The sequence below is a fragment of the Piliocolobus tephrosceles genome, chromosome 15 (assembly GCF_002776525.5).
Source record: "Piliocolobus tephrosceles isolate RC106 chromosome 15, ASM277652v3, whole genome shotgun sequence".
NCBI classification, from domain to species: Eukaryota; Metazoa; Chordata; class Mammalia; order Primates; family Cercopithecidae; genus Piliocolobus; species Piliocolobus tephrosceles.
The window spans coordinates 30,171,584-30,198,179 of record NC_045448.1 but is presented as its reverse complement, the minus strand read 5'-3'; the positions used below and the strand labels follow the sequence as shown (position 1 = coordinate 30,198,179).

Below are 26,596 nucleotides of genomic sequence, written 5' to 3'. Positions count from 1 at the left end.
AATTTTGTATTTTTAGTAGAGACAGGGTTTCTCCATGTTGGTTAGGCCGGTCTCGAACTCTCAACCTCAGGTGATCCGCCCACCTCAGCCTCCCAAAGTGCTGGGATTACAGGCGTGAGTCACTGTGCCTAGACTTGTTTTTATTTGAGGCTGAGTCTCGCTCTGTCGCCCAGACTGAAGTGCAGTGGTGCTATCTTGGCTCTCTGCAACTTCTGCCTCCCAAGTTCAAGCGATTCTCCTGCCTCAGGCTCCCAGGTAGCTGGGATTATAGGAGCGCACCACCACACCTCGCTAATTTTTGTAATTTTAATAGAGACGGGGTTTTGCCATGTTGGCCAGGCTGGTCTCAAACTCCTGATCTCAGGTGATCCACCCACCTTGGCCTCCCAGAGTGCTGGTATTACAGGTTTGAGCCACTACAGCTGGCCTCCTTCCTCCCTTTTCAAAGCCAGCAGTGCAGCCTCTTCAAGTCTCTCTGACCTCCACTTCTGACGATGTCACAAGTCTTTCTCTGACTCTGACCTTCCTGCCTCCCTCTTCTAAGAATCTTTGTGATTATGTCAGACCTAACCAGATAATTCAGGATAATGTCACCATCTCAAGATCCTTAATGTAATTACATCTGCAAAGTCCCTTTTGGTAACATAACACATTCACAGGTTCCAGGCGCTAGAACATAGATATCTGTGGGGGACATTATTCAGCTGATGATGCTCTCCAGAATTTCCTTATTCTATTTAAGAAAACCAAGAATGGTTTCAACATTTTGCAGCAGAAACCCTTGACTAGCATAGTCACAAAACTCGTAAGTGTTAGTGCAAGGATAGAATCTGCTTTCTTTGAAGAAAACAGAAGCTGCAGCGATTGCGCTTGACATTGAATAGTCTTTCCCAGTATGGTGCAGCCCTATTTGGCTCCCTTCACCATACTGGAAAGCAGATATGAGAAACATGCAGGAAAACATTTTTAAAAAAAGTTCACACCCTCCAAGTCAGGAATTCCCCTTTCAGAGATCCATCCTAGAAAATAGAGAGGCCGGGCATGGTGGCTCACGCCTGTAATCCCAGCACTTTGGGAGGCCAGGGTGGGTGGCTCACCTGAGGTGAGGAGTTTGAGACCAGCCAGACCAACATGGAGAAACCCCTCTCTACTAAAAATACAAAATTAGCCAGGCATGGTGGCACATGCCTGTAATCCAAGCTACTTGGGAGGCTGAAGCAGGAGAATTGCTTGAACTTGGAGGTTGCAGTGAGCTGAGATCGCACCATTGGACTCTAGCCTGGACGACAAGTGTGAAACTCCTTCTCAAAAAGAAAGAAAGAAAATAGAGATTAAGAATGCACCATCACACAACCTGCTGTTGATATCACCAGGGCCAGGGCACTAGAGGCTGCCAGAGGCAGGTTTTCCCCACTACAACCAGGGAGGTGGGCCTGCTCCAGCCAAGGGTCAGCACTTGTCTTGTGTGTCAGAGCCCTGTAGAGGAAAAACCAAGTTACCCCAGGAATGGAGGGTGGATTGGATGCGTGCAGGTGCACAAGAACCCAGGGTAATGTGGCTAAAGCCTCAGACCCTGGAAAGGAAGAAAAGGAGAAAGGCAGCTCCAGCGGTGGTTCCTATTTTCTCTCTCTCTCTCTCTCTCTCTCTCTCAGTCTCTCCCCAGCCATCTGCTCTGTTCTCCACCCCATCACAGGCTTCCTCTGTTTCTCAGGCATACAACCGGCATAGCTGTCCAGCCCTTGAAGCTACCTGACCTTCCATCTCAGGTCTACTCAAACTGGCCAGTTTCTCCTCTGTCTCTTATTCTGGCTCAGTAGATGAAGTAAAGACTCAGTATCTGTGGATCAGCTCATGGTTGGCCCCCAGTCACCAGCTGTGGCCCGGGTAGTCAGGGTAGGTGGCCTGCTGCTCGCTGTTGGGGGAATTGCCTTCCAAGTGTGGTCTGTGGAGAGGGCAGCAGCATCACTAGAGGTGCTTATTATAAACTGGAATTTCAGCACCCCCCTTACCTCCCTGCACACCTACAGAATCAGACCCTCTGCGGGGTGAGGTTTAGGAACCTGGATTTAAATAATCTCCCCAAGTGATTCCTGTGCATGATAAAATTTGAGAAGCCCAGAGAGCAGAGTGGTCTTCCTGACTATTTGTGTTCAAATCTGTGCTGTCTCTGGCACTAGCACTCTTTGGGCAAGGGACTTGTCTCTTGCCTTTTTTCTACCACCAGACAGAGTTGAGGGCCATGGCCTATGCTGCTCCCCCTGGAAAGCAGATTCCATCCTTGCACAAACACTTATGAGTTTTGTGACTGTGCTATATGAAGGCTTGACTCCCACGCTGGCTGCCTATCTTCAAGCCATCATCCTCCTTGGTGTCTGGTCCAGTGGCTGCCTGGACGAAAGGGCAGCTGACCCTCCAGCTTACGACAGAGGTCAGGAGTGCTCTCTACTTGAGCAGGATGACTACAGTGCATCAGGGAAGCTGTCCCCAGGCACCCACACCGGGGCAGCAGTGGCTTCTGCTGGACACACAGGCAGGAGAAGCTACCTCGAGGTTGACCCAGGCTGCCTACTGTGATGGATGCAGCCCACTGGAAACAGCTGGAAGAACTGGAAGATGCATGATGGGTCTGAAAACTCGAAGTCACACTGGGCTGTGAGTCTAAAAGGGCTGCCACACTTTTGTTCTAAGGAATTCAATTCAAGACACACTTTGGAAATGTTTGTGTTGGGCTATGCATACGGGTGAGGACTGAGGCATGCACAAGGGAAGCCTGAGTTTCATCCTTTGAGTTGTTTGCATCCTTGCTGGGGAGCAAGGCCCACAAATGTGGATCCTTCCTTGGGGACGGGCTCCTAAGAACTGACCATGCCTTCTCTCCCTGATCATAATGAAGACGAAACCGAGGCCCCAAGAGGTGAAGGCCACTAGGTCAAGAGTCAGGCTGCATTAAGCGCCATGGGCAGGAAAAGGAAGAGGATGCTGGTTAAGGCCAGTGTGGGCTGGGGCAGGGGCAGAATCTAAGCTGGGCTTAGAAGAGAAATAGGAGGAAGGACAAGAGCACCATCCAGGTGGTACAGAGAGAAGGAAACAGGACCTGGGGACCCTGGTGCTCACTGAAGGGTAGGAAGAGAGATCTGATGGGAAAGCTGGCTACATAATTTCATGGAGATTAAAAAAAAAAATCAGAGCCCCTGCTAGGTCAGGAAAGCATTTTCACCTCCCTGTGGCCTGCCAGCTGCCATCCAAGCCAGGGAGGCCAGGTGACCCCCCAACGGTTGACAGTCTCTACACTGGGATGACTTGGTAGCTGCATCAGGGGTGGAGGGAGGTTCTGGCTGAGTTGCCTGTGCCAGCCCTGAAAGAAGACAGCTGCCGACTTGCCTCATCCCAAGATGTCACAGCATGTGTGTCTGACCCCAATCCTCCCATGCCTGTGCCCAGACACGTGGGTCTGTTCCTGCTGATGCAACCTGGTCACTACCCTGGGCAGAGGATAGCAGTGATGTCAGGACAGGAGCATGGAGGGGAAGGCCAGGCAGGGCTGGAGACCGGGAGGTGGGGAGGAGGGAACTAGGGAGGCAGCAGGGGGAGGGACGGGGAATGAGATAAGGCTCCGTTGTGTGTCGGACTTCACTTACAAAGCACAAATTCAAAGAAAGAATTATTAAGAATTTCAAGATAGCCACTGCAGAGCATTCAGTCCCGAGCGCAGGGGCCCTTGATGAGTGTGGGGCCCTGGGTGGCTGTTCTGATCACACATATGTCCATGAGGCTGGCCCTGCCTGGGGACTTCACCTATAACCCTGGCTCCATCCTGGGGGCCTCCCCTGCCAGCTTCTGGGAAGGCGCAACTAGTTATAACTACAGTCACAGCCCAGTGAAGAGGGAACAGAGGCGGCGAAACTAGAGACCAGCGCAGCTTTGCACAGAGGAGGCTCCTGCTGCAGGAATGCACTGGAAACGGACGGAAAATGAAATGATATGCAATAGCCACCAGGAAGGAAAAAAGTATTTTTATTTTTCCTAATTTAATATCTTCCATGAGTACTAAAAGATTTTTTTTAACAGAAAGCTCTATTTTGATTTTCTGTCCCTACAGACTGTTATTTGACTTTCAAAACTACATGAGTACCATAAAAATAAATCTGTGGATGGTTTAAGTAAATCTTTTTGGGGAACTGTAGAAATATTTTCTGTTGGTGAACATTCTTTGTAATCCTAGTCTAAGGAATATTTACAGGACTATAAATTTGTGATGTTTCCTTAGTTTTAAATGTCAACTTACAACATAGAGAACTATATATATATATATATGCTGCCTATATTTATAAAGTACTGTTTTCATCTTATTGTTTACAAATGCCTTGTCATTTGACAAATATATAGCAATATGTATCTACCATGATGGCATCATACAGAATAGCTTCATGGCCTAAAAATTCTCTGCTCTGTCTATAAATCCCTCCCGGGCAACCACTGATCTTTTCACCATCTCCATAGTTCACCTTTTCTTACATCAGTCCTGTGAATGAAGGGGCAGGGAGAGAACCAATGGCTGTCGAGAGCCTGCTACACTGTAGACAGTGTAGTGCACTCACGTGCCTGGCTCTGTGACCTTGAGCATCAAACCTCTCTGCTCCTCAGTCTCCTCATTTGCAAAATGGGAACCATTCAACCTCTCATAGGTAGCTGCTGGACGTTGTATATGAAATGATACAGTGAGTGAGGCTGGCACCAAGGAGGCATTCGAATGGTAGCTTTTAATGAAGTCGATTCTCCCCTAAAACCTGCACAAGGGGCATCATGTCTCTATTCACTAGCTCAAGCAGGCCTGGGTGGGTAGAGGCATCAGGGGCCTTGCCCGGTCCACCCTCCTCCAAGCCTGGGTTGCCACCGCTACCCACACTCTCAGTAACTAGGGCAGGAGCTAACGTCCCCACTTCTCACGTAGAAATGGAGCCTCAGAGGGTCTAAGTGATAATTCGGGGTCCCACTGCTCATAAAAGAAGTGAGGTTGTCTTCAGGCTCTCAATCCAAAACTAAAACAGGCACATGAGAGGCTTAGCACAGCTCCAAGTAAGATAACAAGGAGGTGGGAAAGATAGGGGGCAGAGAGAAGTGAGGAGGCACCCTCCCTGCCCCAGCCCCTGCCACAGTTGCCCCTCCCCCTGGCTTTACCACCTCAAAGGCACAGGGTTCTTTTCAGGGCCACTGTGACATTTCCCCTCCATTATCGCTGGGTCGCTCTGCTGTTCAATTCCATGGCCCTGGGATTACTGGCTCTTCTCCCCTCAGCAGGGTATCCTGTGACCCTCCGGGCACTTTCATTTCAGAATGACATTGCCACACAGATCTGCTCAAAGAAGTTCATGGTCTCCCACGTCAAGGAAAGCAGGCAGTGGTTCCTGTTCATGCCAACAAGCGCGCCTCTGCTGATCCCTTGTCAAACAAGATGCAGGGAGAGCATCTTTGTGTTTTCAAGCTAAGGTACCACAAAGCAGCCAGCATTGCTTCTCCTTTTTCCTGCTGGCATCTCTTCTCCTATACCTGGCACTCAGTGGAATCCTACTCACTGGGCACTGTTAGCAGGAAACAGTTTGATGACTGGAAAGGGGGAAGGCTAATAGAGGCATTTTTCAATTTATTAATAGCAAGAGATGAGCACTAGCATCTTATTTTTTCTTAATAAAATTTAATTTTTAGAGCAGTTTTTTCACAGCATTTTCACATTTTCACAGCAAAATGGAATGAAAAGTGGAGAGAGTTCCCATTTACCCCCTGCTCCCACATACACACAACCTCCACCATTATCAACATCCAGGTACCTTTGTTATAGTCGATGAACCTACATTGACACATCATTATCAATCAAAGTCCGTGATTTATTTTAGAGAATGTTGCACATTTTAAGGGCTTGGACAAAGGGATATTGACATGTATCCGCCATGATGGTATCATACAGAATAATTTCACAGCCCTAAAAATCCCCTGTGATCCACCTATTCATCCCTTCCCACCTCCCTTCAAACCTCTGGCAACCACTGTTCTATTTACCTCCCCACGGTGTGAACTTTTCAGCATGCCATAGAGTTGGAATCACACAGTATGTAGACTTTCCAGATTGGCTTCTTTCACTTGGTTAATATCCCCACTTAAGGTGCCTCCATGTCTTGTCATGGCTTGAGAGCTCATGTCTATTTTTTTTTTCTTGAGACGGAGTCCCACTCTGTCACCAAGGCTGGAGTGCAGTGGCGTGATCTCGGCTCACTGCTGATATGGCTCCCATGAGTGGAGGAAAACCAAGGCTCTTGTCTTACATTGAATTAGATAAAACCACACGGACACAGGTGGAGCGGTTTTAAGGAGTGGAGAGTTTAATAGGCAAGAAAGAAGGAGAAGGCAGAAGGAAGCGACTCCCCCATACACAGACAGAGGAAGGGGGGCTCCAAAGCCGAAAGAGGAGGTCCCCAAGTGTGGTGGACGCCAGCCAGGTATATATGCAGAGGCCGGAGGAGGTGGTCTGATTTGCATAGGGCTTAGCAGAGTGGTTTGACCAGGCATGTTATTCACGTAGCCCGGAAAAAGCTGGCCTTCCCATCCTACCCTTTTAATATGCAAATGCAGGGCACCTGAAGTTCTACACAGGTGGGGATACGTGGGGGGCGTTGCCAGGAACATGTGGGGCAAGGGTAAGACGGCAGGAGTAACCACCGTGTTTGAGTGGACCCAGTTTCTAATGGCCTGCATTTGCATATCAAAAGTTACTGGCCCAGCTCTAAGAGCAGGGGCTTGACAAGAAACGTTTCTGGAGCAGCTTTAAAAATGAAAACTTCCCAAGGACCCCTTTTCCTCTCTGTCTAAAATAATTTATTAATATGCTGCAACACTGCAAGGTTCAAGAGATTCTCTTGCCTCAGCCTCGCGAGTAGCTGGGATTACAGGCACGTACCACCCCGCCTGACCCATTTTTTTGTGTTTTTAGTAGAGAAGAGGTTTCACCATGTTGACCAGGCTGATCTTGAACTCCTGACCTCAGGTAATCCACCTGCCTCCACCTCCCAAAGTGCTGGGATTATAGGTGTGAGCCATCCCGCTCGGCTGCTCATGTCTTTTTAGTGCTGAATGTTGGATATAAAATGTGCCAGGAATAAATGCTTGGTGCTGCGAAGTAAAACCAGCACTCAGGCAAAAGTTTAATTTTCTCAACAAGGCAATTTACTTCTGCAGAAGGGTGCCACTCGTGTCAATCAAGATGGCACAAGCATAGAGAACAAAGGAGACCAGGGGGGTTTTATCCTTAATGCAGTCCTTATCTCTGTGTCACCGCCCCCTCCATGGGCTGGGTCGGATCGCACAATCTGAGCTGACCCGATTGGCTACTTGTATATATTTTTCTAAATATAAAAGGGGAGGGGGGACGTGAGGTACAGAGGTGGAGTGTGTGAGACGTGCAGTTTTTGGGGTTACAATGGGTACAGGTAACCAAGGGAACAGATGTGACTTATTGATTAGAGCTAATGGGAAGCGGGTAGGCTGTTTACTGTAACTAGAGGCAAGGAAGAAAAAGAAAGTTGAGTTTGAGAACAAAGGATAAGGAAGTTAACAGGCTAAACCCTTTGAAGACAAACTCAGAAAGATTTGTTGTACCTTATATGAATAATATTCCATTGTCTGAACGTATCACCGTTTACCTATCCATTCACCTCCTGAAGGATATCTTGGTTGCTTCCAGGTTTTGGCATTATGAATAAAGCTGCTAAAAGCATCCACACGTAGGTTTTTGTGTGGATATGTTTTCAAGGTACCTCATTCTTAGAAGGTATGAGGCAAAGAGGGAGATCAAGGATTTTTCATACATTGTAAAATAAATAGGAGATGATTCCATGACTTATGATAGCTTTTTCTGAGATCTTGAGACCAGAATCACTTTTTAAAATTGACAATAGAAAAAATGACACAGGGTTTCTTCCTCTGAAAGGCTTTCCTTGACCATCCTTCCTTCCATTCCAGCTCCAGAAACCTCCAGACCTTTCTCAACTCAGGATCATGGCTTCTGACCGTTCTCATGGTTCTTGCACTGTCTTTCTCACCAGATTGCGAGGACTTGAGGACAGGGAACTGCATCTTACTCATTTTTGTGTCCTCAGATCCTAGCAATTGTTCAAAAAAGTTTTATGGATATATGCAGGCAAAAAGGAATTTTGTGTTTCCCTTACTCTACAAGCTAAACCTACATTTACATCTGTAGCTATAGCTGACTCAGTTTATCTTTTGGTAACTCTACTCCATTGTTCAAAGGGCTTTTAAGAACACATTCATTTTTACTAATGCTTTCTGAGGCAGAAGGTGTGTTATTCCTACTGGAATACAAATTCCAAGGTCAACAGAGCAAGTCTCCAAGCCAGGAATAGAACCTGGGTCTTTGGCTCAAACCAATGCCCTCTCTTATCAGTGTCATCCCTTTTCTGTAGCATTATTACTGAAGAAGGGTGTCCAGGGTCTTGGCGTCTCAAAAAATAATTGGACAAAACACACAAAGCAAAGAAAGAATGAAGCAACAAAAGCAGAGATTTATTGAAAACAAAAGTTCGCTCCACAGGGTGGGAGTGGGCCCGAGCATAGGGGCTCAAGAGCCCTGTTACAGAATTTTGGGGGGTTTAAATACCCTCTAGAGGTTTTCATTGGTGTACAGTCTATGTAAATGAGGAGAATGAAGTAAAGTTACAAAGTCATTTACTTGGTGTATGCCCTATGTAAACGGAGAGGCTATTTCCTGTCATAGCTGAAGTGTTTCCATTTGATTTAGTTCTAGGAAGTCAGTGTGAATCGGCCTTATGTTCCCTCCCTCCAGACCCTATTCTCCTGCCTCAGCATCACTCTCTAGACCATTCAATTGTTACTAATGTCAGGGAGGGATAGGCTTCAGCTAACAACATAGCTGTACTGCAGCATGCCAGCCATTATTGTAGGTTAATTGCAACCAAAAAGATGAATTGGCCAGCCTTGCTCCACATGGCATCATGAGATTCAGGGGAAGAGGGACTCAGAGCCTGCTAACTTCCCCGAGCCCAGCCTGGTCCATTTCCTTTCAGGAGTTCAGTAGAGGGGTTCAGAGCTGGGTGCTGTCTATGAGTTACCTTGTTTTATCCTCACAGCACCCGAGGTGCTGCTATTATCCCTATTTTACAGTAATGAAGCCAAGGATCAAAGAAGTTTGTTGGTTTGTCCAAGATCATCCGTCTTGTAAACAACAAAAACAAGATTTTACCTAGATCTAACAAACTCCAAGCCATGTATATTAGCATGGCTTAAAACAGTAGAAATATATTGTCTTACGGTTCTAGAGGCTAGAAGTCTAAAATCAAGGTGTCTACAGGGTCATGTTCTTCCAAAGGCTCTAGAGAAGAGTCTGTCCTTGCCTATTTTAGCTTCTGGTGCTTGCTGGCAGGCCTTGGTTCTCCTTGGCTTACAGACAGATACAGCATTCCGCCTCTGCCTCCATCTCCATGTGGCCTTCTCCCCTGTGTGTCTGTACCTCTGTGTCCACATTTCCCTCTTCTTACAAGGACATCAGTCGTATTGGATTTAGGAAACATCCCAATCCAGTACAACCTCTTCTTAACTTCATTACATAGGCAAAGGCTCTATTTTCAAATATGCTGACATACATATGTTCCAGAGGGTAAGGCCTGAATACGTCTTTTGGGGGGAGACAATTGAACCTGCAGCACCATATTTTCCCTGCTATATTTGCTGCTTCAGATGAAAGATCACTAAAACGTTAAATGCTTCACTCTGACATTATTTGTTCTCAGTTTTGCTTGAAGACGCTTGTATGGCGGACAGAAACGAGCCTAGTTCTTGAGCTGTGGGCTGCAGCTCAGCTCTGCTAATCACTGGAAGGGACTACTCTCATTTGCACCCCTAGGCCTCAGTTTCCTCATATGTAATATATAAAAGTTACACTAGATGGGTGACAAGGTCTTTTTCCAGCCCTAGATACTGATGTGATGGGCTGCAAAGACTATAAAGACAAAATCTCATATAGCACCTCTCTCTGTCCAAATTACAGCTATTTTAACCCTGTTTGATAATATTTACTTAGCACTAGATACCCATCTCTAATTATATTGCTTTTTTGACTCCTCAGGGACAATGATCACACCTGGCGCCTAGTGTGGCCTGAAGAAATGCTTGTTAAATAAACAATATAATAGAGTGATAGGAACTCAGGAGATAGGGAATTCGAATGTCGAATTACGAATTACGTTGGCTTTCTCACTGAGTGCTGCATGGGTTTGCCTTGTTTCCCCAAAGGGAGTGTAAGCTTCCAGCAAGCAGAGTTGTCCTCTGTTCTTTAAAATGCCTGAGATGGGGCTAGAGAAAGTAGAGGTGCAATACATAGTTAAATTCCCCACCCCTTATTAATTTCTACATAAACAGATACATGTGATTCTATCATTCCTGCTGGCTGTTTTTCATGGTTTTCTTTTGTTTGGTTCCACCTTTCATCTCTCCTCCATCCTCTTCAGCACCCACTGCCACCCAAAATCCTGCTGGGTAATTGATATTAACTACCTGGTATGTTTCTTTCCGTATTTTGCTCCGTACATGCAGACTCATATGGGCACATATACATGTACCGAAGTATTCGTGTACATAAGTGGAGGGTTGTTTGTCATTGTTTTATACAATAGGAGCATGTCATAGATGCTTTAAAAGCATAGTATCTTGCTTTTCTCAATCAATAATACTTTGAGAAATGTCTCAATTTCTCAAATCCACCCAAGTCCATTGATGTAACTCTAATTTGTACTTTTAGTGGACGCACAATATATCACGGTGTGAGCGTACTGTGATTTATTCAGTGACTGCCTAGCAGATGGGCAGTATTTGATTTATTGATCACTTGTTCTTGAGGAAGAGAGTTCTGAGAATTTGCTGATCTTACTGCCAAAGTACACTCCTTGTCCCCATTGTACCGCCATCCCTCCTCTGCCTTCCCCACCCAGGTGTTCTCAGGAGCCTGCCATCACTTGGAGTTCTGTTTTCTCCTACCCACTCTAAATCCACCTGGTTCTCAATGTTTCATCTTTAATGGGATCTGAGGCTTTTAAAAATGGAATCCAGACTTTCTGGGCTGTCTCCAAAGAAGATGACTTTTTACTTAATGGCATCAACCCCAGTAATCCTGCCTGAAATCTAATCAACACATCAGACAAGGGAAGAGAAGGCTGTGTCTCGAGTGAAAACGAAGGTGCCTTCTATAATAAGATGTGCCTCCTCTTGATTAGGAGCCTGAAAGGAGTGGGACAGGGAGAGAAAATTTTCCAAGTCCCTTCCTCGTAGGAAAGGTAGCAGGGCCAGAGGCCAGAACCCTGGCCCGGGAGTCAGGCCTCTGAGCTAAAGCTGTCTGCCTGGGTTCTTCCCAGAGCCTCCCATCTTCCAGGGCATCAAGACAGCAGAAACTTCTAAATTTCTTATTTATTTTTAGAATTTTTTATTGTAAAATATACCATCTATACATAAAAGTACAGTATTGCATCACTTAACCATGGGAATACAGTCTGAGAAATGTGTCCTTGGGCAATTTCGTTATTGTGCAAACATCAGAGTGTACTTACACAAACCCAGATGGTGTAGCCTACTACACGCCCAGGCTGCACGGTAGAGCTTATTGCTCTGAGTCTACAAACCGGGACAGAATGTTCCTGTATTGAATATGTAGGCAAGGGTAACACAGTGGTAAGAATTTATGTATTTAAACATATATAAACATAGAAAAGGTACAGTAAAAATACAGTGTTATAATCTTATAGGACTACCATTGTATATGTGGTCCATCACTGACCAAAACGTCCATGTGCACTGCATGACTGTATATAAAACCTAAATGTTATGAAGAGCTTAATGGATTACTGTAAGGGATCATCTGTGCAACTACCTCCAGGTCAAGAAACCTCCAGAACACCATCTGTACTCAAGGAGCCCTATCAGGCTTTTTCCTGATTATAACTCATTCCTTCCTCACAAAAGACAGTGTATCCTGACTTCTATGAAAACCACCTCTTTGCATTTATTAAAAAATAGCAGTGTAGCTTCTTTTGTGCAATTATATATATATACTACTTTTTGCCTTTTCTTATTAAGTTATAACATACACATACTTGGCATTTTCAATCTCTGTAACCTTTCTGGTGGGCATATAGTGGTACATTATTGTGGTGTTAATTTGTGTTTCCCTGCATCTGAGCATGTATGGCTTTAAGGGCCTTTGAAGACTATTTAATCTCTCCCTTTGGAGGAGGGAAAAAAAAACCAAGAAAACAGATGGAGAGAGGAGTGACTTCCAATGTCTCCTGGTTAGTTGGCATCAGAGCTCAGTGGAGAAGCGCAAGAGAGCCGCCATCTGGTCCAGGAGTGTCTTGCAAGGGTTATGCCTTACCCTCCTCTTTGCTCCACCCACCCAAGACAGCCAGTCATTTGTGTATGCCCTATGCCTGTAGTTTGCTCATCCACTTCTGGCCTTTGGCTCCAGATTGTGGGACTGTGGGTTCCAATCCAGACTAACAATTTATTAGCCGTGAAATCTTGGCCAATTCACTGTGATGGTTAATTTATGTGTTAGATGGGCAAGACTGCAGTGCTTGATGTTGAGTCAACAGTGTAGATGTTGCTATGAAGGTATTTCCTAGATGTGGCTAACACAACCAGTAGGTGTTGAGTCAAGCAGATTACTCTCCATCATGTGTTGGGCATCATCCAATTATTTGAAGGCCTTAAGTAAAGCAAAGACTGAGGTTTCCAGAAAAACAAGGCATTTCCCTCAAGACTGCAACATAGAAACCCTGCCTGAGTTTCCAGCCTGCTGCCCTGCTGAATTCACACTCGAGACTGTAACACCAGTTCTTACCTGAATTTTCAAACTGCTGGCATGCCCTGTGAATTGGGGACTTACCAGCACCCACAATCACGAAAGCCAATTCCTTAAAATAAATCTTTCTCTTTCCTGTTGATTCTGTTTCTCTGGAGAACCCTGACCAATACATTCACTTCATCTTTCAAGCCTAAGTTTGCTCATCTATAAAATAGGAGATAATAAAACCAATTTGCAAAGTTGTTGTGTGGATCGGATACAATGCGTATGAAATCCCTAACAGATATTTAATGGGGATTTAATAAATTGCTATTTCTTTAAAAAGCCATTTAATAAATGGCTATTTCATTAAATAGAGAAAGTTATATGTGCTCAGGTTGGAAAAATAGTAAAACAAATGGTATAAATGAAAAATTAGTCCTTTTTTTTTTTTTTTTGGAGATGGAGTCTTGCTCTGTCGCCCAGGCTGGAGTGCAGTGGCATGATCACAGCTCGCTGCAAGCTCTGCCTCCTGAGTTAATGCCATTCTTCTGCCTCAGCCTCCCAAGTAGCCACCATGCCCAGCTAATTTTTTTTCTTTTTTTGTATTTTAGTAGAGATGGGGTTTCACTGTGTTAGCCAGGATGGCCTCGATCTCCTGACCTTGTGATTCACCTTCCTTGGCCTCCCAAAGTGCTGGGATTACAGGCGTGAACCACTGTACCCAGCGAGAAAACTACTCTTAATGGTTACATTTATTTCTTCTAGAAAATGTATATGTAAAAACCTAACACAAATGGAAGCATGCTATATGAACAGTTGGAGCCTTCGTTTTAGATAAAAATATGTAGTGCTTATAAAATATCTGCACAAGGCCCAGACTCTGAGCAGTGTCCCAACCAGAAACATCCACAACAACCAAAAGTTAATCTAGAGAAACTCAAGTTGGTCATTGAATTTTTTGAACCACATAAAGGATTTGTCTTAGAAAATCCTTTCTCTTATAGCTGGACGCAGTGGCTCATGCCTGTAATCCCAGCACTTTGGGAGGCCGAGGCAGGTGTATCACCTGAGGTCAGGAGTTCGAGACCAGCCTGACCAACATGGAGAAACCCTGTTTCTACTAAAAATACAAAAAAATTAGCTGGGCATGGTGGTGCATGGCTGTAATCCCAGCTACTTGGGAGGCTGAGGTAGGAAAATCACTTGAACCTGGGAGGCAGAAGTTGAGGTGAGCCAAGATTGTACCATTGCACTCCAGCCTGGGCAACAGGAGTGAAACTCCGTCTCAAAAAATAATGATAATAATAAAAAATCCCTGACGGATATTTAATGGTGATTTAATAAATGGCCATTTCTTTAAAAACACCAATTTACATTAAATAGAGAAAGTTACATGTGCTTAGGTTGGAAAAAAACAGTAAAACAAATGGTATAAAATGAAAAATTAGTATTTCTTGTAGCTCAGAGAAAACTACTCTTAATGGTTACTTTTATTTCTTCTAGAAATTTTCAATGTAAAAACCTAACACAAATGGAAGCATGCTATACCAACAGCTTAGAGCCTTCATTTTAGTGAAAAATTGGTAATGCTTATAAAGTTATCTGCACAAGGCCCAGACTCTGAGCAGTGTCCTGACCAGAAACATCCACAACAACCAAAAGTTAATCTCGAGAAACTCAAGTTGGTCATTGTATTTTTTGAACCACATAAAGGATTTGTCTTAGAAAATCCTTTCTCTTGTGGCTGGGTGCGGTGACTCATGCCTGTAATCCTAGCATTTTGGGAAGCTGAGACATGCGGATCACTTGAAGTTAGAAGTTCAAGACCAGTTTGGCCAACATGGTGAAATCCCTTCACTACTAATAATACAAAAAAATTAGCCAGGCATGGTGGCACACGCCAATAATCCCAGCTACTCGAGAGGGTGAGGCAGAAGAATCGCTACTAAAAATACAAAAAATTAGCTGGGCATGGTGATGCGCTTGCAATCCCAGCTACTCAGGAGGCTGAGACAGGGGAATCACTTGAACCTGGGAGGTGGAGGCTGCAGTGAGCTGAGATCGCGCCGTTGCACTCCAGTCTGGGCAACAGAGTGAGACTCTGTTTAAAAAAAAAAAGAAAGAAAATCCTTTTTTTGGCTCACACCTGACTCCACTTGGCTCCACACCTGAGCTGACCTGCATTTTCTCCTTCAAAATTCCCTGAAAAACTTCTCTCTCAGTGTGGGTCCTGCTTCCTCTTTTCTTTCTCTTGCTCATTCTCTCCTCCCCCATAGGAAAAGCTCCAGAAACTCCCCTAGCAAGGCTGGACCTCTCTGAGCTTCAGAAATAGGAAGACAGCTGGACAGGCAGGGCTTGCATCTTCTGTAGAGGTGGTGGAGTTGGAGGACGGCTGGTAACAGGATAGACAGCAACGACCACCTTGAAAATAATGCAACAAGTGCTGGCACTGCTCAATACATGAATGAGCTCACTTAACTCCCGTGCAAACCCTATGCCATGGGTGCTATTATCATTCACGTTTACAGGATGAGGAAACTAATGCTTACGCAGGGTGAGTAGTTATATTAGGGCCCATGTAATTTAAATAGCTAGTGTGTCCAGAGGCTAGGGTAAAACCTGTGACAGTAGAGAGATTCCTGCTTACATGCTAGTAGGTTTTGTCCAGTCCCTCTTTCCCCCTGTTGACTTTTCTATGGACATTCCCAAATGTCTAATGATGCCTCCTGTTATATTTACAGGCTAAAGCCTCCCTTTCCTACATGACAATCATCAGAGCATATTTAATTCCTCTCTGGGAGGGAGCTCTTTGGGGACTGCTGGCTAGAGCCTGAATGAGTCCTCTTACCTCCTTCATATGCACCTAGGCTGGAGGTGGCATGGCATCATGAGAGCTAAAGTCTTAAGGTCTTTCAATCCGTATCTTCTTCAAACTTCAGCATCTTAGTTTTGTGAGGAAAGAGGAATATGGGAATAACCTTAAATGCCCTTATTTGTCACCCTTGAATGTCTTTGTTTGTCAAAATCCATGTAACTATGAGGCCTATGGTAGTTTTAAAATAGGTCCACAAATTCTTTAACCCTTCTCCCGTCTAAAGATGGCAGCTATTTCTCTTCCTCTTAAATATGGGCAGGACTTAGTGTTATGTATTATAACAAACAGAATGGGGCAGAAGTGATACTTCGTGGCTCCCAAGGTCATAAAAAGGATGAAATTTCTGCCTGGCTGTCTCTCAGGAGCCTGGCCCTTGGACAGCCACCATACTCTGCAGATGCCCAGGCTGAGTGGAGAGGCTGATGTTGGTGTCTGGCCAACTGCCCCTGCTGGGCCTTCAGCCTGTAGTCAGCATCAACAGTCAGGCGTGTGAGTGAATGAGTCTTCAGATAATGCCAGCCCCAGCCTTTGCTTCTTCCAGCCATGGCCCCAGACACAGTGGAGCAAGGACAAGCCATCCTCACTTTGCTGTGCCCTGTCTGAATTTCTGAGCCACAGAAACTGCAAGAGATAAATTATTATTGTTTTAATCTACTAAGTGTTGAGGCAATTTGTTAGGCAGCAATAGACAACTAATATAAAGCCATTTCCAGCCTCTTGAGTGAATGACTGGAGCATAGTTTTCTCATTTATTGACTATTCTGCTGGATGGAAAGCAAATTATAGACTCCTACCCAATGCTTGAGAGTCCTGGGCCTGGGACCCTGCTTGTCTACACCCACTAAGACCTGGAGTATCAGGGACCTGCCTTGGTTTCAATGGAGGCTTGCCTGGACCCTTCAGATCGGACCTCCATTTGTCATCCTGCTTCCTTCTGGCTGCTAGGGTTGCTTCTCTTTTTTCCTCAGCTCCCTGGTACTCATGGTAGATGGTGACCGAGCAGAACAATGGGAGCCAATACCTTGGTTTATTCATCTCTGCTGCATACTATTTGCTATGTTCTGAATGTTTGTGTCTACCTACAAATGTATTTGTTGAAATCCTAACAGCCCAGATGATGGTACTAGGAAGTGGGGCTATTGGGAAGCGATTAGGTCATGAGGTCAGAGCCTTCATGAATGAGACTGATGCCCTTACAAGAGACCCAGGGGAGCTCTTTCACTCCTTCTCCCATGTGAGGACACAGTGAGAACACCATCTGCAACCCAGAAGAATCTCTCGCCAGAATCTGACCATGCTGGCATCCCTATCTCCGGCTTCCCAGCCTTCAGAATTGTGAGAAATAAATTCCTGCTATTTGTAAGCCATCCAATTTATGGTATTTTGTTATAGCAGCATGAACCGACTAAGAATCCATTGCAGCAGGAAGTCAGTGAGGGCATGTGTGGACCTCCAAGCCTTGCTCATAGGTCCCAGGCAGAAAGCACCCTGCAGTAGTTACAGGAGATGTCAAGTTCCCCAAGTCCCTGCAGTAAGGTTATGAATTCAACATATCAGCCCCAATTGCTATCTATGCTTTCATATGCTCCTTTGAGAGTGGTGAGTGTGACCTGCCCAGAAATGCTGTCCCACGTGGCTCTGGGACTGCCGGCTCCGCTTTGGGTGAGGCCTTGTAGATGTTCATGTGGGCAGCAGCATCTCTGCTGTGGAGCCTGTTCAGCCTTGTGTTATTTCTGGGGCATGTTCTAACCCCTTCCCAAACATTTTCTCTGTTCCCTAGCACACGATTTGCTGCTAATCCTTCTAATTTCCAGCAGAAAGCAGTCTGTTCTGATGCTTCCCAGGTGTTCAGTCCCATAGGAGCAGCTGAGTCCTCAAGGCAGCAGCCAGTAGGCAGGCAGGTTGCTCTCCTTGAACCAGCCTGACCGTCCGACTCTGATTCTGCAAGGGAGTCTTAGAGACTTCCTCAATTTAGTGACTCATACTCGTCCTCCACTTGGAACATCCAGTTCTGAACCTTGCCGTCTCCCAGAAATTGTCATTCTAGCCTCAGCCTCATCTCTACAATGTCCTTTTGGCTTCCCAGTGATGTTCCAGGAAAGTTGTTCATGCCGGGTCATCTGTCTCCCCTTTCAGGCAGCCAGCATGGCAATGGAATTTTGGCTCCCATCCAGGGGGATGATTTTAATTCAGGATGCAACTGGGCGCTGCCCTTTAACTTCAAAGCCACCCGTGTGGTAGAGATATAGAGTGGTACAAGGATTAATGAAATACAGTGTATCGTTCTACTTCATTTAATTTAATGGTTGCATCATGTACCATGGATGTACCATAATTTGTTTAACTAATCCCCTATTGAAGAACATTAAGGTAATTATTATTGTTATTAGATGAGCAGCTGAACCTTGGAAATACACTCTTAAATGCTTTCCCTCTTAGGAAAATGAAGAAGCTGACTGTTTCTTATCAAGAGGATCATGCCCCTTGGAGATAATTATGCCCCAGCCTGAGACACGCTGATATCCTCACTGGCTGTTCCCAATGGGAGGGGGCCACTCGGGGGTACTGGAGTGAGAAAAGATTGGCTGTCACCACACCCTTTAAGGAATAGATTTTCAAACCAAGGACAGTGAAGGGCAAACCTCTAAAACGTCCGCTAATGAAAGAGTAACTACAATGTTCTTGTATGTTCCTCTGATTATCATCATCCCCAGAGCCTTCCTGTACCCTGCCATGAACTGTGTCTTGCTGGAAGTGCTTGTGGTTTGATGTTGCCTCCATGCAGATGTTCAGAAAGGACTGCTTGCTGGAAAGGAGAGAAGCTGAGAGATGACCACATTCCTCCTGTATTAATATGGGCTCCGATGGCTCCTCCCTGTGATGTGCCGTGCTCTGTGCCTTGGGACTTACTATGTCATCAAAGGCAGACACATTTATGCAGACATAAGGGAAACCAGAATCTATGAGAACCGTCCCTCCAGGATGGAAACACTCCATTGAACAGTATCAAATGGACCTCATCAGAACCTGGACTTGATGGGAGACCACAGAGAGATGGCCATGGAAGCAGAAGGCAGCTGCCAGCAACTATTGCTGCCGTGTGCCAAACACGGTTCTTAACATCTCATGTCTCAACTCTTTTAATCTCATAACAACCCTATGAGGTAGGTACTGTTGTCCCCATTTTGCAGATGAAGAGGCTGAGGCACAGCAAGATTAGATGCCCATCCCAAAGCAAGAACCCAGTGGTGCTGGATCTGAACCCAGGCACTGTGACTCAGGCTCCTACCACTGCGCTGAGAATCTTTCAATGTAGTTGAAGCAGAGGTGGTCACAGCAGAGAGCAGTCAAGGGGAGACAGAAACTAAGAGATGGATATGGAGCTTTGTGATGAGCAGGGGACTAAGGACATTCACTTCTGAGGGGACAACAAAACAACCAGGCCACCATAATAACCCTGAAGGATAAGAACTTTGTTCCTGTGCTCCAATGGGTAGTGGGACATCTGAATGGATGGCTTCCCAAGTTCTGCAGCCTCAGGTAACAGGAGCCAGTCTTTGTTTCCTGTGGCTTGGAAGAGCCTGACTAACTTGTTTTATTGTTAATTGTGCAGATAATCATTGAGTTAAGTGATCATAGAGAAAGAAAAAAAGGGACGGCACGGCTTGGTGGCTCATGCCTGTAATCCCAGCACTTTGGGATGCTGAGGCAGGCAGATAACGATGTCAGGAGTTCAAGACCAACCTAACCAGTGTGGTGACAACCCGTCTCCACTAAAAATACAAAAAATTAGCCAGGCATGGTGGTGTGTGCCTGTAATCCCAGCTACTCAGGAAGCTGAGGCAGGAGAATCACTTGAACCCAGGAGATGGAGGTTGCAGTGAGTCAAGATTACACCACTGCACTCCAGCCTGGGCAGTAGAGGGAGACTCTATCTCAAAAAAAAAAAAAGGTTAGGGTAAGTAAACCAAGAGCTCCAGGGCCCAGTTGAACAGCAGATCAAAAGACAAAGGAATTCCATATCTTGAGACTTTTAAAATTGGACCACAGCACTTGGCAACTACAGTAGTAGTCTGTGCATCAACAACTACCAATTATTTTCAATTACATTGTGTTTCGCAGTTTCAATAGTTGTTCATGTCCTGTATTTATTTAATTGTCATGTCAGCCCAAGGAATTATACCAGGTAGGTATTGCTATCTCCATTTTACAGATAAAGAAGCTGAGGCCCAGGGAAGATGTGAATTGCAAAGGGTCTTGCAACTAGGGAGCAACAAAGCCAGAAAGAGAACCAACACATCATTTTCATTCTTAGTTCCAAAGTACCAGTAGGACCAATGGGAGCCAGGTTATGTTGGCTCATGAGATGCAAGTGTGCACACCATTCCCAGCTCCACATTTAGGGATATCACTTTGGTAGCCTGAAGTCAGTCATGGTAAGATTATTTACACCACAGGAATTGTCGAATGCTGCAAATCAGGGTTCCCCAGCTCCCCCTGCTACACCCACACCGCTGAGAATATCCCGATAATTTCTTAAGTTGGTGCTAAAGAATATCTTATAGTCCTTAAGCTCAAAGTTGATGCGTAATAACCAAGAGAGGAAAGTGCTGTCTTTCCACGAATTTCAAGTTCCCCTATTGCGGCAGCAGAAATCATAAGAACTAATATTTATTTTGTGTTTGCCAAGTGCCAGTCTCTGGGCTATATGCTTTATACGTCATCTAATTTATTCCTTATCATAACCCTTTTCTAAAGATGAGGACGTTTGAAAAGTTAAGTAAATTGTTCAAGGTCACACAGCCAGAGAGGGGTGAAACTGGGATTCAAATCTAGGTTTCTCTGCTTCTTAATCATGGAGCCACCATCCTAATTACTACTATTATTTCATAAGTAGACATCTATTTTATGGCACCCTATCTTCCTCCATCTTGTAAACATAGAATGGAATTATAACTAAAATCAATCAAGACAACTAATTTCTAACACACAATGAATATTTTAAGGGCCATCTCAAATCTCGATAAAATTCCATAACCTATTAGACCATTTTAGCAATTTATACTCATGGTCTATAGAGAATGTCAAAATTAATATTCTGCTCTCTTATTATTTTGACCATCAGAGATATTTTACATGATAATTGGCTCTTAACAGCTGCAATTCAATTTAATTTATTTATGAATATCTTGTATTTATATTTTATGGATATTGTTTTAATTATTAAATCACTACATCTTAGAACAAAATGCAGTTTTGTTATAGAGCAAATATTCTTCATGTCGACATCCCTAATGTCATTTTAAAAGTGTATGAGGATAAAACGATCGCCTAGGTTTCAAAGACAAAATTTATTATATTTTGCTGAACATTTTTTCAGAAAATAAATACTTCACATGCAGAACTATTTAGAAAGCTAAAGCAACAATCTCGATGATTAAGGAAAAACCACCTGCTAATGCGCTTTAACCTGGACTATCCAGAATTAATATCCTAATTCAGAGAGGTGGGCTGACTGGAATAAGACAGCTGAGCCAGGAGGGCAGTAGATCTGGGGTTTATAGCAGACATCTGGCTTCAAAGCCCAAAGCTGCCATCCTCAGTCTGTATGATCTTGGGTGAGTTCCTGAACCTACTCTAATCATAAGTTTCCCATTTAAAAAATAGGATTAACAATACCTACCAAGCAAAAGGGTTATGGTGAGGATAGGACTAGCTCTATTCTTTGCAGGTGCAGTGTAAAGTGAAAATGCAGGATCCTTTGCTCAAAAGGTATTACAAATGTCAGGAGAACAACAGCAAAACACTGAACCCTAACCCTAACCAAACCCAGGGCCCTTCTGAGTGCGCAGCCCTGTGCAACAGCAAGGTCACATATGTCTTCAAGACAGTGATGGTGAGGATTACATTAAATGTCGCATTCCTCTTGGGAAACTGCATCCCCCTTGGGAAGCGCCTGAAGAATGTCAACTATTTGTGTTTTGGCTCCATTTGCCACCTTACTTTTACTTTGGCTCAGTTTGCCACCTTACTTTGCCACCTTAGAAAAGAAACCTAAGAAAAAATTTCTTGTTTTAAAAGATAGGCACAGGCCAGGCTTTACAGAGCAGGTTCTTAGATATCTAGGGTTCAAAAGATTCAGAGAGGAGTAGGTCATAGGACCCAGGAGGGGGCCCAGGCCCCAGGCTGATGTGCCCCCAACATCCTTTCCTCTGTAGTTGTATATCAATTTTTGAAAGAGAAATAGAGAACGCAGGATTCTGTTTCCTAGCGAAGGTCTTGAAATCATAAAGTTAATCTCATTGGGCTTTGCACTACATTGAATTAAACTCCTAATTCTAATTTCACCAAATAGGGTTACCGAAAGAACAGGAAGTGAAGCTTGATAACTGAGTTCCACTGTCCAGCGGGAGTCGAGAGGGAACAGAAAATCAATTTTGTGACTGCTGAGAAGCGGGTAAAGCTATTCCAATATGCTGGGGGGAGGTCGTTTCTTTGTAATGAGGCAAACACATTTCTGATAAGAAATTTTTCACGTAGAGGCAGGCCATAATGGTCTTCTAAATATGTTTCTGGGGCCAGGTGCTGTGTCTCACGCCTATAATCCCAGCATTTTGGGAAGACCGAGGTGGGAGGATTGTTTGAGCCCAGGAGTTTGATGCCAGACTGGGCACTGTAGTAAGACCCTGTTTCTACACACACACACACACACACACAAAGAAAGCAATTAGCCAGACCTGGTGGCACGTGCCTGTGGTTCTAGCTACTTGAGAGGCTGAGGTGGAAGGATTGCCTGAGCCCAGGAGGTGGAGGCTGCAGTGGGCCATGATTGTGTCACTGCACTCCAGCCTGGGCAACAGAGATCTTACCTCAAAAAAACAAAAAAACAAAAAAAAAAAAAAGAGTTTTTTGGGGGGATTATGTTCATTGTGGGCTGATAGAGTCTCTGCTGCTTTTCTTTGTTCTTACCTACTTCAGGAAAGAGCCCCTGACAAGACTAGGGATTGGGAAGGTGAATGTACCTGGGATGGAAACATTCTTCCATCTTTCATAGATATTCCAAAGAGCTTCTTTTTGGGTGATTTTTCCTAAAAATGCATAAATGTGCAGCTTCTCCCCAAAGCCTACCACTTAGACTCTCATAGTTCTCCACTTTCTTCCCTGGGCCAGAAGGGACCACCCCAGCTTCTTCATGGCCGTAGAGCACCTTTCCTTTTGCGCACAGCTGTGTTTTCTACGTAAATAGTGACTTAGTCTTCCTGAGGGTCCTGTACAGCCTTTAGCATAGTGCCTTAGACGTAGTTGGCGCTCAGTCATGATCTGTTGAATGAATATATTACTATGGTGCTGTTTCTTTTATCTACTTAGTTCTAGCATGCCCTGCAGACCATAGGCCCCTTGAAGCATTCACTTATAAAAATACATATTGAACACCTGCTACGTAACAGGCAGATTCTGAAAACAAAAGGAAGGAGTGTGGACTAACCCTATCAAATACTAAAGTGTATGCTATTCTACAATAACAACAAGGTGAGTCTGGAGAGGGAAGGTGACTCACTGGGCAGGCAGACAGACTGATTCAGTCACCTAAGGCACATCTTCCTAGGGGCAGGATTAACTTCACTGCTAGAATCAAGATCAGGGAAGGAACCAACAGAGGGGGTCCCAGGGAGACACACGATGGAAACAATCAGCTTTGGGATACTTGTGAGAGCAACTGTGGGATCAGACTTGTTACCAATGAGGGCAGGCTTGTTCTTAGAAGCCCCAGGAATGTGTGATAAGCACTGCCTTGAGAGTCCAGCAGGATCATTTCTTCTGTTGCCAGCTGAGCTCTCTGGGGCAAGTTATGTAACCTTTTGGAGCTGTAGTTATCTCACCTGTGGAGTAAAGCTACCTACCTTGAAGGATTATTATTAGAAGCAGAGATGAAAGAAGCACACACAGAAAATACCTAATAGCTGTCACAGAGACTGACGGACAGGCTTAGGATATGTACTTGAGTAAAGGTTAAAGCATTATCTATGCCTCTTCCAATCAGATCTACATGATAATGACATCATTTTGGAGCCAAAAAAGGAGGTTCCCATCGTAGGGTTGGATTGCCAAGGGATGAGCTAGGGCAGTAAGCGATCCCTCAATAGCTGTGGTTCTCTACACAATCAGACTCCAAGTGCCCCTATTTTATAATAAATACGTTAGTGCCCATCTTACAATGCTAAAGTCCATAATTATTAAAGTCTGGCTATGTACATAATTCCAATGAATTATAAATAATGTGTTGTAATATAGAGAAGACATTAAAAGTAATTTATAATGTTACTTATATGTTTATATTACAATGTGTAGATGCTTAAACACACCACATTATAAGAAAAAAAAAAAATGCCTTTGTTGCATTTCCACAGGTCACCTCGGGGAAGAGGGTGGTCCTGCTTCCTATCCAGTATATGGGAAGGGGGAGCAGGTGCCAGGGATCATTCCTGGGGCTGGGGCTTCTCGAGGTACCTTAACTTTTACCCTCTCACCCCTTGTGATGACCTCTCACCTCCAGTTCCATACACCAGCAAGGAATGAGGTGAAGCATCCAGGATATGTCCAACTCTTTCCTCCCTTCCCTGCAAAGTGCTGCCTTTACTGGGCCAGGGAGATGTAGCAGAAGGACCTGGAAGGCCCTGATACCCTGGGTCTTAGGCTCTGGGGAGATGTGAGCCATAAGGGCTGTCTGTTCTTTCTGGAGGGCACAGAAAGAAAGCAGGGGTGTTTGCTCAGCTGTTTCACTCACCTCTCCCTCCTCCTGGAAGGAAGTAGGCTCTATCCTCTCCGGCCCTGACTCCAGCTGGCTGTGTGGCCCTCTTTGGGGCTGGCTGGCTGGTCCTTAGGTATGGTCCCTGATGGTCTAAACTGATGATTAGAGTGGATTCACAGCACTTCTAAGGTTGGGGCAGATCCAGTTTAGGCTGGGTTTGATCCCCACTGGGTTTGCAAGTGGGCATTGGGGAGGGACAGTGATGTCAGTCTGATAGGGGGCCCCAAAGCCTCAGTCATCAGATGCCTCTGCCCTCCTGCAGCCAGAGACTCACATGCTGGTTATGAAGCAATCACAAGGGTGGTTACTGACAGCGTCAAGGGCTGGGGTTGACACAGGACAGCAGAAGGAACAAGACCTGTCACTTGGGCCAGGTACTCTGCCCCTTTCTTCTCAAGGGCAGAAGAGTAGCTCGGAAGAGATACAGGTGCCTTTCCCCAAGTGATGCCACTGGCCACGGCACCCTTCTCGGGGTCTTTGCTCAAGTCTAAGAACAGGAGCTTCTCTGACCACTGGGGACTTGTATTCAAGCCTGCCCAGAAACTTGCTTTCAAGCCCATGAAGTAAGTCTCAGAATCATTCTCTGAGTTTCCTGGTACAGGGCAGGAGCCTGCTCTGAGCTGGTTCTTGGGACTGAGCATTCCCCTGGGGCCACCAGCAGCTCACTGATGGAGCAGGGGCCTGGGGTGGCCAGCCTCTTCTTTACTGGTCTGGCATCTCCTCTGGCCTAAGCTGGGTGTGCTCACTGCTTTAGTGAGAAAAATGCCAACACAGCTAGACCAGAACATAGTCCAATGACTCTCCCTGCTGACCATGTGCTGGACTGCATGGATTTGCAGAAGGAAATGCCAATCTGTTTTCTCTCACTTGGAAGGGAGAGGGAACTTTTTTTTTTTTTTTAAGACGGAGTCTCGCTCTGTCGCCCAGGCTGAAGTGCAGTGGTGCGATCTCAGCTCACTGCAAGCTCCGCCTCCCGGGTTCATGCCATTCTCTTGCCTCAGCCTCCTGAGTAGCTGGGACTACAGGCGCCTGCCACCACGCCGGGCTAATTTTTTGTATTTTTAGTAGAGACAGGGTTTCACTGTGTTAGCCAGATGGTCTCAGTCTCCTGACCTCGTGATCTGCCTGCCTCGGCCTCCCAAAGTGCTGGGATTACAGGCGTGAGCCACCACACCCAGCCGACTCTTTTTTTTTGAAGCACTGTATTAGCTAATTTTTGCTTCATAACAAGTGAGTGGCTTAAAACAACAAAAACTGATCATGCACAGTTTCTATGGGTCAGGAATATGGTGGTTACTATGGTCTGAATGTTTACATCCTCCCTAAATTCCCATGTTGAAACAATCCCCAATGTGATGGCATTAGGAGGTGAGGCCTTTGAGAGATGGTTAGGTCATGAGGGTGGAGCCCTTGTGAAGGGGATTAGTACCTTTATAAGGGGTGGAAGGGACCAGAATTTTCCCCATCCACTGTATGAGGACACAGCAAGAAGGCACCATCTGTAAGGACGCAAGCCCCCACCAGACACTGAATCTGCTGGGGCTTTGGACTTCCCAGCCTTCAGTACTGTGAGAAATAAATGCTTTTTGGTTATAAGCCACCCAATGTATGTGTTTTGTCAGAAGATCCCCCAGTGGACTCAGACAGTTTGGCTGGCCAGTTCTGGCCCTGGGTCTTCCATGAGGTTGCCATCATACGTCAGCCACGGCTGCAGTCATCTCAAGGCCTGACTGGGGGCATCTTGGAGACTGGCTACCACAAGTACCTACCATGAGCTAGGTGGTGTACAAGTAATAGATAGCAACACAATCATAATATACAATTGGAAGTTATTTCATGTTAACTATGTGTCCAGAAGTTAAGTACTTTCCCTGAGTTACCTCCTTTATCTTCACAAAAACCCTACAAGTTTGGTCTGGTTATCATCTCAATGAAGAGGTTAGAAAACTGGGGCTTAGAGGCCAGGTGTGGTGGCTCACACCTGTACTTTGGGAGGCCGAGGTGGGTGGATCATGAGGTCAGGAGATCAAGACCATCCTGGCCAACATGGTGA

At 45.2% G+C, this 26,596-nt stretch overlaps 1 long non-coding RNA gene across 2 annotated transcripts in view; it reads left to right on the top strand.

The window, feature by feature from the left end:
- The window catches only part of LOC111546029, a 48,566-nt gene extending 29,086 nt beyond the window's left edge, over positions 1-19,480 (top strand). For both annotated transcript variants that reach the window (XR_002732620.1, XR_002732621.1), the window contains exon 4: positions 18,174-19,480. This is a non-coding gene — a long non-coding RNA (uncharacterized LOC111546029). The remainder of the gene's footprint in view (positions 1-18,173) is intronic.
- Positions 19,481-26,596: the final 7,116 nt, after the last annotated feature.